This window comes from Parasteatoda tepidariorum, chromosome 10 (assembly GCF_043381705.1).
Source record: "Parasteatoda tepidariorum isolate YZ-2023 chromosome 10, CAS_Ptep_4.0, whole genome shotgun sequence".
NCBI lineage: Eukaryota > Metazoa > Arthropoda > Arachnida > Araneae > Theridiidae > Parasteatoda > Parasteatoda tepidariorum.
Window position 1 is genome coordinate 21,663,705 of NC_092213.1, and position 12,434 is coordinate 21,676,138.

A 12,434-nucleotide genomic window follows, 5' to 3' on the forward strand; every position below is an offset into this window, starting at 1 on the left:
GGCGCTCGGCTTTTTCTTTCTCTTCTTGACGAAGGCGCTCGGCGTCTTCAACTAAATTTTCTACCATTCCTCGAACCATTTCTTCATCGTATTTCTCGCTATTCAATATTAACTTTCTCAAGTCAGGGATTTTCAAAGTAGTAGACGAAACATCTTCAGATAACTCATTAGCTACGTAACGTAACTGATCTTTACGAAGTCGCGATAAAAATGCCATTTCAAACTCAAAACTCAAAATTAATTACAGTTGCTTGTTTATCCCACTTCTGATAATGTAAGAAACAACTTTTAAAAGAAAAACAAAAACTTTTATTAAAATTTACACACACCGTTATTCTAAAAACTCAAAATCTATGTCGTACACAAGAACTGTTGTTACCAAAACATGGAATACTAAATATGTAATAAGAATATAATAAATGTTCACGTGCACACTTTTACAATAGTATACCCAATTCTTGTCCCGCAGTGAACTGATCGTTAAGACACGGTTCCCAGCAGATCACCTAAGTCAAGCATCACTGGCTACGGTCAGTGTGCGGGTGGATGACCACTTGGATCAGTCTGCGTAGGGACCAAGGGTGTGCGGGATTGGTCCTCGTTAAACTGTGCTTCCGTAAAGTGCTCGACTTCACGTGCAGGTCGTCGGGCTACCGAAGCGGAGGCGCCATCTCCTCTGCAGAGGATCAAAATTGTGATGGCATGTCTTCGGATCATCCTCCGGGATGTTTCCCAGACCGTCGCCAATAGCCCATTGTGCAGCTCTAGTGCGACGTAAATTAACAACAACAACAACAATGACGGTGCATGATTGACTTCGGATATCGCAATTTAAAGACCGTTCGCACTAATTGTGAATAACCCGATTCTCAGAACCTGAATGAGAACCTGACATGAAAGCAAATTTTTTGCAAGCAGCGAGATTAATCCTTTAAAATAAACAGGAGATGGTAAGAATAGATAGATGAAAGTGGTGATAATGGTAGTTCCTCTTATACATAATAGTTTCCAAGTATCCTCCATATTCTCTCTCATGCGTGAGTTGGGCAGTCAGATGAAGTGAGGATTCCCTCAGGAAAACGATCGCAATCAGAAATAATCAGTAAATAGAATCAGAAATCTGAAATCCAGCCTTTAGCATGAAAATAGAGCTCTGAACGTGAAAGATGGAAAATGTATGCGTCATACAGATTGGGTGTCCACGATAATGTTTTCAGGCTTGAGTTACAAGAGAGAACAGGTTGATACTACTTATGCAAAATCCATACTTCATGATCTGGGAATAACAAAATGGCATAGTAATTACGGACTATCTCTGGTAGCAATTATACAGTAGGGAACAATTTACAAGAATAAGTACAACAATGGAATCAAGATTCGGGGTGCTATAGTTTGCTCTGTGGACAGAGATGTTATCTGACAGTAAATATAAGTTCTACTTAAGCTGAAAAATACTGGCTGAAGATTTGAGAAAATCTGTATTCACTCAATCACTCAACATATGCTAAGTAATGCTAATAAAATATAAAGAGCACACAAAACTGCCTTTGTATTTCTAACAATAAATATATAAATAAAATAATTTTATCTTCCCTTCAATGATTAAGCAAATGGCTTCACAACACGTAACTATTTAAAAAGGATCGTCACCACTAATTTATTTGCATATTTAGAGTTAGGCGCTTCAAGTATCAAGATTGAACCATAGTTCAAAATGAGTCAGAGAACTAAAGTGCCTTTTCACATGGAGGATTTTATATAGATTATAGATAGATGGGTGATTTTTTTTGGTGCTTGCATGTTATTTGAATACCCAAAGACTTTTTCCAATTAAAGTTAAAGCTTTAACGCGAACTTTTTGAAAATCGGCATGCTGAACTGTATAAAGTTTCAAAGTGTTGTAAGAATTTCAGTAGAATGTAATTTTTGTGCCTTCGTTATTTTTTAAATTTTTTGTTCTGTATTGTACGCAAGTTACCACAGAAAATGTTCTTACGTTTTATAATATGCAATTGAATGCACAAGTTTCAAGCAGCAATCAATATAATCATTATGCAAGATCATTTTTAAAAAATATGAAGAAAAAAAAAGATTTTTTGGAAAGTTTGTGCCAAATACTGATTTTTGAAAATTTAATACTGATTTTGAACGAAATCTGCATGCAAAGCAAGCAAAAAATTATGTGTTTTACTTTTATCTATGAAAATTGTTCTATGGGTGCTGTTATATAATACTAATAATGAATACTAATGCATTTTTTCTAAAGATTTTCTATGCATTTTATTAAATGTATTCTATTTAATTAATATAATGCACAGATTGTATTTTTCGTAAAGAAAAAAATTACATATAAATATATATATATACATACATTAAAAGAATTATGTTTGTGTATTTATTGTTAAAATTTCTATCCAACTTTAACAGAGTAGTTTGTTTCAAAAAATTCTAAACAATTAAAATTTTATTTGTTGTTTCAAACACTTAACAATGAATAAAAATTTTAAAGAAACTAAACAATGCAAGAAATATGTATAAGACGCATAACAATGAAAAGAATTCACTTTGTAAAAAGCTACTGAGTGAGTTGGGCGATTTTTATTCAACTGCTCTTTTGCAATTCAATTTAATTGATTATGCGAGAATTTTCTCGAGATTTTTCAGGTACATTCGTAAAAACCTGTAAGTAACATTTATTTTGCTCATTCAATTTAGTCAACTACAAAATAAAACAAAAAAATTACTTGCTTCATTTTAAGCATAAATCTGCATAGCGCTGCACATACAATAAGTCACCTTCAAACACCAGTTTTAATTTTTCATCAAAGAATTTCTTTTATAATTTAAATGCATTAACATGTCATGTAACGTTTATATATGTGTTTAAACTTCCTTATTTATGAAAGAAATTTATATTAATCTATTATTCATTTATGTGTTGATATATTAATACGGTTTTAAAAATACATATGTCAGTACTGTGTTGTAACTAATTGTAGATATGATTATTTTTTTTATTAAAAACATGTCCTAAATATTAAAAATGAATATAGATGCCTTAAACCATATAAACATCTATTGCTATTATGGTTTCAGCAGAAATAAATTATTATTGTAAGAAAAATTTATTTTAAAGTAATAATTACTGAATTTTCGTTTAATAACAGAAGAATGAATGGTGTTCCTAAAAAAGGAGCAAGAAAAAATAGTATTGGCGGAGAGGAGGAGCTAGAGATTTGTTGTAGAATTGGAAGTGCACTCATAGCTCCTTCGGAGTTGCATTGTTTTGATATGGATTTAGAAAAAAGCTTTGATGGGGCCAAAAATAGTGATTTTGGTGGAGAGGAAGAATCTGATTTATGCTATAAAATTGGAAGTGCACGCATAGCTCATTCTAAAATGTACTGTGTGAATATAGATGAAGAAAAAAACTTTGGCGGGGACAAAGGCAGTGATTTTGGCGAGGAGGTGGATCCAAAACTTTTCTATAGAATTGGAAGTGCTCGCATAGCACATTCCATAATGTATTGTGTGAATATGGATGGAGATAAAAAAAATGACGTAGCCAAGGTCATTGATTTTGGCGAAGAGGCGTTCTAATCGAATTGGAAGTGCTCCTTCAAAGATGTATATTTCAATGGTTTGATTTTGAGAATAAAATGACTGACATCAAAATGACTAAAAAATGACTGACATTAAAAATGTTTTTGGTACCAAAAATGACCTTAAAAAATAACTGATATTAAAAAAGATTTTGACATTGAAAACGACTTTGTAATTCAAAACAAATTTAAAAAAATAAATAAATAAAAAAAATAAATAAAAAATATATAAAAAACAGGGCGATGTCTATCGAGTGTAATAATATTAATTTATGCGATAATCGATTCCCAGCGGAATGGTTTTCTGATAACTGATAAAGCTCTCACAAAAACAACACCACTGCTGATCCTCACTTCCACGGGGTATCGCCCGGGCAACGGTTAATCCGGCTAACAAGGGCAGCGGACGTGGGAGCACAAATAGTATCCTAAAGGATTCTATTATTTAACTAATTGATATTATCAAAACAGCAATTAAATACTAAAATATGGAATGATCAAATTGAGGAAAAGAACACAAATAAATCACATTTAAAAGCGAACCGGTTTGAGAAAGTTTCACATGAGAGTAAAATCTCTAAATTAATCTAATAATCTCTAAATCAATAATACAATTGTATTTTAAAATCTGCATTCGATTAGTATTTTACATATGAGCGCTTTCAAAATAAACGTCATAAAAAGTCTTGTAACGGATTCATCAGATAATCTATTCATAGATATCTTAGATAATCTATCATAGATATTCTTAGATAATCTATTCATAGATATCTGTGAATCTAAGTCAGATTCACACAACTTTTAATTTCTGCCAGCCTATCTAATCAAAATGTTATTGATAACAGTCCTTAAGCTCTAATTCGGAAAAAATATACTCAAAAACAGGCCCTATATGAAGGCTCAAATGATAATTGCAACAGTTCAAGGTTTCAGCCTGCTGTCAAAATTAATTCCTGTAACGAAAATCTTTTAATTCAAGTTAGAAATTCAATTCTAGAGAGAAGTCAAGTTTAATTCACGTAAAGAAATTGAAAATGTTATTTTCATTTTCTTTTAAATAGAAAAGCAAAGACATTTTTTTACTTCAGTTTAATGCTTTATTTTAATTTAAAATAATACAACAGAACTTAAAAAGTAGACAAAATTACAAAATATTGAAATGTTACAGTTATGAATTGAAACAGTTTCAGTTCATATTATATGAATTATATTGAACTCGTAACGTATGAATAAATCTTATAAATCCAGAATAAATCTTAAATGAAACTTAATTGACTCAAAGTTAAAATACAAGTCATGCAATACAAAAATAATTGCAGTTTATAGGGGGCTAAAAAATATACGTAATAGTTGGGTATGTTTATACTTTGGTGCTTAATTTTAACCTTGAAATCAGTAGTTGGAACCTTTTTTAATTAAAATAAAAAACGACTTAATTTTAATGTAGTAATACAAAGAACAGTTTGGATACTAATTACGTATTTGCACCAAGAAATCTGTATTTTTTGAGCATCCTTATTATTATTTTTCTCTAAAGCAATTTTAATGAATTTTCTAGCTTAGGATCACATTTTGTAGTTATAGTAAAAATGTTGTCAGCGAAAAAAAAATTATAGCAAAGATAAATTTGATAGATTTGCATTTAAATTGAAATCAAAATTATGTTCAAAAACAAATCAAATTTATGTATCATATCCAAATATATATTTTTATATTAAGAATGTATCTTGCTCCACCAAAGTATTTACGAATATATTAATTTACTAATATGTAAAAAAATAATTGAATTACTTTCAATTTTGTTTTTCAAAAAGTAACATGTTTCACAAATTGAACATTAATGCTTAAAAGGACAAACTTGTGACAAACACTTTGAAGTTAAACGTCTAGTTAGTAGTTAGTGTGATATTAACAGTCGAAATTTCATGTTTAGGTGAAAATATAACGAAATTTTAATTATACAAGAGATACTTTAGAAGTTAATATGACGCATTTGCATCAAAGAAGCCATATTTTCTGATCATAAATGATGTTTGAAAAATTTGCCTAAAGAAAATCCTTTCCCTGTAGTTAACTTTTATCGAACATGAAAAAGTGTAAGTTCTCGAGGAAGAAAAGCTTTATTCCCAAATATCAGAGTTCATTCCTCTTCTGTGTTAGGCACAATTCTAAAATGGTTGTATATTAAGTTAAATGTAGAATATAGAATTTAAATAAACAAGAGCCACAATTAAAAATATTTATATCTTAGCAAGCTGACGAAACAGTGTTCTAAACTAGGTCTGAGGGGAGGAAAATCTGGAAGAAATAGGAATGATTAATACATTCTCCAGATTGTGGGACCCGCATTTATATGACGAATGCAAATTAAATGATCAAGAAGATGTGAAACGACTTCAAAGATTCGTGAAGGAATTTAAATACAGAATACAAATTATTAATTATAGAGTAAAGTAGCGTTACACAAAAATAGTTAATATAATGATAACAACATTAAAGTTGGTCAAAGGGGTGTAGTTTTTATGCTTTTTTTATTTTAATATCAAAAGTCTTTTTTTAGAGGGGGATCTTTAACTGTGATTTGAATCCTCATAATCAAGTTGAATTAATAGGGTTTGACAAGCATTCCATAAGTTACCAAGGAACCAATAATGCTCACAGCTAAGCCTCGCTTCAAAGGTGCTATTTTCCAAACCGTTAAGTATATGTCACGTGAGCTTATTCTGTACATAAGATTATGATACTGCACATGTGAAGACGCATTGTCCAAATAATCTAATGACTCTTTGACACAATCTGCTGCATTAGACACAAAAGACGCAAAAATAATCAACACAACCATTCCTGCGACGCAGCGCATGGAAGATGTAAGCTTGACAGCATTCGTTAACGACGACTTGTCTGCAAAAGCCTCGTGAATTTCGTCAAAAGCTGATACTAGATTTATAGCTATGAGCCAAAAGACAATAAAGCTAAGTGCATCGTCAACTTTTGATATAAGTCTAGAAATAGATCCATACACATGAAATAGGAGACTTAAATTTTCCTCGTTTCGAAGCATGTTACTGTAGCACATGAGAATTCTGTACAACACCCAGCACACAGTGCAGTAATACAAAATAAATAAATCTGAAACCACAAAAAGCATTTCGAAATTTAACATAGTCCATGCAGCAAGCAAGGTCTTCCAAGTGCTTGAAATCTGAATGCGGAAAACGTAAATGCGCATGAAAACATCCATCTCAAATTTAGTTAAGTTCCAAATGTAGAACGAAACAAAGATCAAATGGAACAGAGGTATAAAAATGGTTGAAAAGACAACCCACTTTTTCATTTTTGGGAAATTAATGTCCTTTATAATAGCTTGTTGAGACATAAAATATTCGATTGTTCGAACAATGTTTTGAAGAGAATGGAATTTTAACTTCAAGAGTACCGGTAGAGAGATTGCAAGAATAAACACCAAGCATTCTGATAGAGATTGGAACAGGTCTCTTTGCCGATTAGATGTGTAAGTACAGTAAGTATGTGAGATTAACAGAATCACGTTTGATGTTATGTATGAACAGAAAGTTAAAATGTTTATTGTTTTCTTCAAATTTGCAGCTTTTGTCACTGGTAGATTCTGTTGAGTAGACCATGAACGTATACCACATATTTGGAAAAAAGTAAAGATAGGTTTAAAAATATCGCATACCCTATCGAAAGAAGAATTTACATTTTTGTTGACAGGAATAACGCACTCATTAACTCTCTTTTTTAAATACATTTTAACTTTACTTTCATCAGAGACGCGATAGTCAAAATGCAATGTAAAAGTACTTTATTATAAAAAGAAAACAATAAATAATATTATCTTTTAAAAAATTAAAGGAAAACTTGTCTCTTAAAATAATAAAATCATTTTATTAAGCATTGCATCGAACAGCTAAAGTTTATCTGAAGGAACATTATTAAGAGACTAATTTCCAAATTATTTTTTTCTGATTTTGTCAAATTGATACCAATCAAATTTTTCACTTAATTGCCAAAAAATCGATAGTTAAAAAATAACAACAAAACACTTAACAAATTTAATATTTTCTTTTCTATCATAATTCGACCAGTTCAATGATAGCAATCAATAAAATATGAAAAGAATCGAAAAAAAAAGAAACGATTATTAGGAAAATCTAATAACTTTAAAACTCTATTAAGGATATTGCAATATTTTGCTTTATTTTGTTCGTGATAACTCTCTGTATTCATTATCTTCAATAAATGAGATGCTGGGTGTATAAAATCTTATGAATACGTTATGTTTACTCTAAGAAAATTTGATAAAATTGTTTTAATTAGTAACTACTTACAAATAAAATTATCAAAATTAAACAACTACTAGTAGAAGGAGGAACGAAGTACGTAAAAGAAAGAAAAAAATTAAAAAAATTTTCTATTAATTCTAGAAAAAAGAATTATTGTTTACAAGTAGATAAAAATTTGTTTCCAATTTGTTTTGGTCTTTTTTTGTGGAATTTGGAATTAAAGTTTTCTTTCATTTTTCACTTCGTTTAGGTGAGTTTCTTTCTTATTTTCTGCATAAAATACTCTTTAAATTCATAAATATATTTCGAAGATGACATTTTTAATGATTGCCCATAATTTAAAAAACTAAAGAATTCTTGTACGAATCATGTTAGTCATATTGTATCTACAATTTTAATACAATAGAATTATTAATAGGCTCATCAATTTAAAATACGTCATTATAGCAAACTTTATATACAATTATTATTTTTGAACTAAGTGTATTTGAATCGATTAAATTATTTTTTAATTTTTTGTAACTTTTAGTAAGACAAACATATTTGCTCTTTTGAAAAAACAATTGTTAGAAGTTCAAATTTCTGAATGCTATGCTAACGAAATAGTTGCGACGTCATTTTATCGATTACGAATACCCTTAGTTTGAGGGTCGAAAATTCGAACCAATAGAAATTAATGTTTGTTTATTCAGAAAAGGTACGTCTTCATATTTGATTATATAATTTAATAACAAATCGTTTATTCTGATCAATTATTATATTTAAGATATTACCCCTGAATCTTTACGATTGTGAGAAATTTGAAATTTATTTTCGAATTATATTTGTATTAAATTTTTCGAACCTCACCTCATGAAGAGGACAACGCGGTTCTTTTTGAGTGGACAAATAAAGCATACTCTAAAACTTTGAGTCAAAGACCATGAAAGATATTATTAAAATCAGAATATTAAATTTTTCACCTTACATAGTCAAAATTTTAATCACAGGTTAGAGTTTTCTTCTGCTGAAGCCATTCAATACTGCGCTTCATCTGACGACCAAGATCTCTGGGAATCATTCCATATTTTTTTTTAAAAAAATACAAGCATGCAGTTAGGAATCTTTCTAGTATTCCATTCTTTCCTAATATTTACAAATCCATTATAATTTAATTTCTACGGAGTTTCAACCCATCAACTTATAACTTGTTTCTTTTCTTTCTTTTCTTATTATCATGTTCAAATTTGTTGCTCATTCTCTATTGTTTAAATCACCATTTCCCTCATTTCAGCTTGTTTATCTCATTATTCTCGCAAACGAAAGGCTTTTAAATACGATTAGAAACATCAAAATCTTGAAAACAGCTTTTTAAAATAATTGGATTTTCTACAAATATTTTTAATTTCTATATTTATTTTTATAGATTTCTTTTAGCGTAATATTGAACAATCGTAACACTAATTGTTTTTATCATAATGAAGTACAATAAAAAAGCGGTCTAAAGTTTGTACCCCTTAATATTAACTTTACTTTGTGCATATTTCATCAAATCTCGAGAACTTTTTATGCGAACTGAGAAGTATTCGAACTCGACTATAAAATCCATTCATCCAAAGATTATTCCATGCAAAATACAACTTTCAGTAAATTTTTTTTGTCGTATGCCTGTTTAGGCAGTGGGGGTGCGATTGTTCCTGTTTTCCTGTGGAGCCATCTATGGCCAGGAATTCGACTTCTGCCACGCCATTCACACAACCACAACCCGTTTTTAGGGCGGGTCACATTCACACACAAAGGAGAAAGGATATAGAACACACAGAGAGAGAAAGAGACATCCATGCCTTGCCCGGGATTCGAACCCAGGACCTTTCTGATGCAAGGACAGTTCCCTGCCCCCTACACAGGCCGGTCGGCTAAATATTTATTATTTTACTTAATAAAAGTCGTAAAACATTTTGAATTGGGAGGCATACAATTTTTTACATCATTTTAAATAATGTTACTTTTAAATGGCAAAATGCAAAATTTGAGTGAAATCGGTCAATTAGTTCTTGAGAAATCGAGTTTTAAAATTACAATTTTTTCCAAATTTGATTTCTCATAATTTGATATCGATTTTTTCAAATTTCATATTCGATGCAGCATATTAAAAAAATAACAAAGATAGTTAAGATAGTTAAAGATAAAGATAGAATAAGATAGATAAAGATAGAAGAGATAGTTAGATTTTATTGAAAATAATTCTACTTACGAATATTATCAGAATCTTGTTCTGAGAGCATATTAACGGATTTAATGATCTGAAATATCTGAACTTCAAGATGAAGCTTAGTAATAAGCATCATTGGTTCTTTGATTACTTTTGGAATATAATTCAAATCCTGTAACTAAACGTATAAATGACTTACTAAAGTTATAGGTCAAAGAAGGAAATCTTGAATAACATTTCATTTCAAAGTCATGCATACTTTTCCCTGTTATTTAATATTTCTGTCTAGTGCGTGAACTATAAATATTTGTTTATAAATCTCAAAAAGAAAACTTACAACTGTTTTTATTTTAAACAAACTGACTCAGAGAGTAATCAGAACTATTTAGTAATAGCAAGAGCTAGTAAATAGTTCAAAACCACTGTAGAAAGTTTACGTTAAAAAAAAAACTATCGCGCGTAAGTGTTAAGAAAAAATTATTATACAAACGTAGAGCATAAACTAAAGCATAGTTTGCTTATCGATAAGAAACTTGAAACTCTTTTTGCTTCAAAGAGCTTGTATCTTTTCATCTTGATTTGATAAATCATGTAGTAATTTTAATCTTGAATTTGTAAAGGGAAAAATAAAAAGGAACAATATAACTATGCCATAGAATGAAGTTGAAATATTTGCCGCGATTGCAGCTCCAATAAAATGATCCGAGTAAATAGAAATTAAAAGATCGACTGCAGCGCCAATCGCTGGCAGTGTAATAAATTAAAATTATGCAAACCTGTCTCAGAAGAACCTAACCAGTATCTATATATATATTTCTCTTTGATTGATTGATTGATTTGTTCATTTACGTCGCACTAGAGCTGCACAATGGGCTATTGGCGACGGTCTGGGAAACATCCCTGAGGATGATCCGAAGACATGCCATCACAATTTTGATCCTCTGCAGAGGGGATAGCACCCCCGATTCGGTAGCCCGACGACCTGCACGCGTAGTCGAGCACTTTACGGTAGAACAGTTTAACGAGGACCAATACCGCACACCCTCGGTCCCTACGCAGACTGATCCAAGTGGTCACCCACCCGCACACTGACCGCAGTCAGAGATGCTTGACTTCGGTGATCTGCTGGGAGCCGTGTCTTAACGATCAGTCCACTGCGGGACTATATTTCTCTCACACGGCGACAAAAAAACGCCTCATTACAACTCCCCGAATGGCAACGTTAGAAAATCGACCAATGATTGCCGCTAAAAAAGTCACATGCCAAATCAAGTTGAGGTGGCTCAACATATAGCGCTTTTAAAAACGGAAATTGAAATAACCAGAGTGTAAAATATTATTTGTTTATGCGCATCGTATTTTTTGTTAAATAATTTATTTATTATATATCAGTTTATAGATGGTAACGAGAAGAGTTTTGTGGTTGCTATGGTGACTAATTAGAATGTAAATTGCTTTTTTTGAGTGAGTGTGAGATTTGTTTTTTGGAACTGCGACGCTGTAATTTTATTTCCTTTTATATTAAACGTGATAGTAGTTTCCTTAATTATTTGATTCGAAGTCCTTTCAGTTTTATTTGAGGTCAGTTTATTTTGTATTTTTTGACAAGAGAGAGCATTCTCACCAAATGAGATTTCTTCCGAAATTCAATGTTTTGTTTATGCAGGTTTTTCCATTGCAATTCACTTATTTCAATTTTTAATAGAGTTAATTATAGCCAAAATTTTAACCTTTTTAAAGAGATATCAGTTTCAGAAATTTTATCTTAAGATTTTATAGTATAGCACATTTCTAATAGGTTTAACGAATTACATGTCATTTATTTGAATTCAAATTTATTTTAATGGCTTAGTATTTACTAAAAAGATGTAATTTTAAAAAATAAAAAAAAAGTTGTTATATGAATTTGAATGATTGTTTTGAATTCTTAGAATTTTGTGCATTTGCAATGTACCTAAGAAAGTAGCGAGCGAAGTGAGCTTGGTTTGCGAAGCAAACCATATAAGATTGCGTAGCAATTTTCGGGGGTTGGCGAGCGTTAGCGAGCAGGGGGCGCAGTCCACTAGTAAGTTTCAATTGTGGATTCAGATCTTCGCCACTAAGTTTTAAAACTGAAATTTTGACGAATATATATGATGCATTTAATTGCATAGCATTCTTATGCATAGCTGCAAATCTGATAGAAGCTCTACAAAGCTTTAAATCTGACATTATGCTAATGCGTCTCAGTCATACCAAACTAATAAATCAGTTTTTTGATAGTTTTAATCACTTTCACTTTTCTTGACCGCAATAATAATTTGTTAAAGTTTGAAAACCTTTCTATTTTGTTTGTTA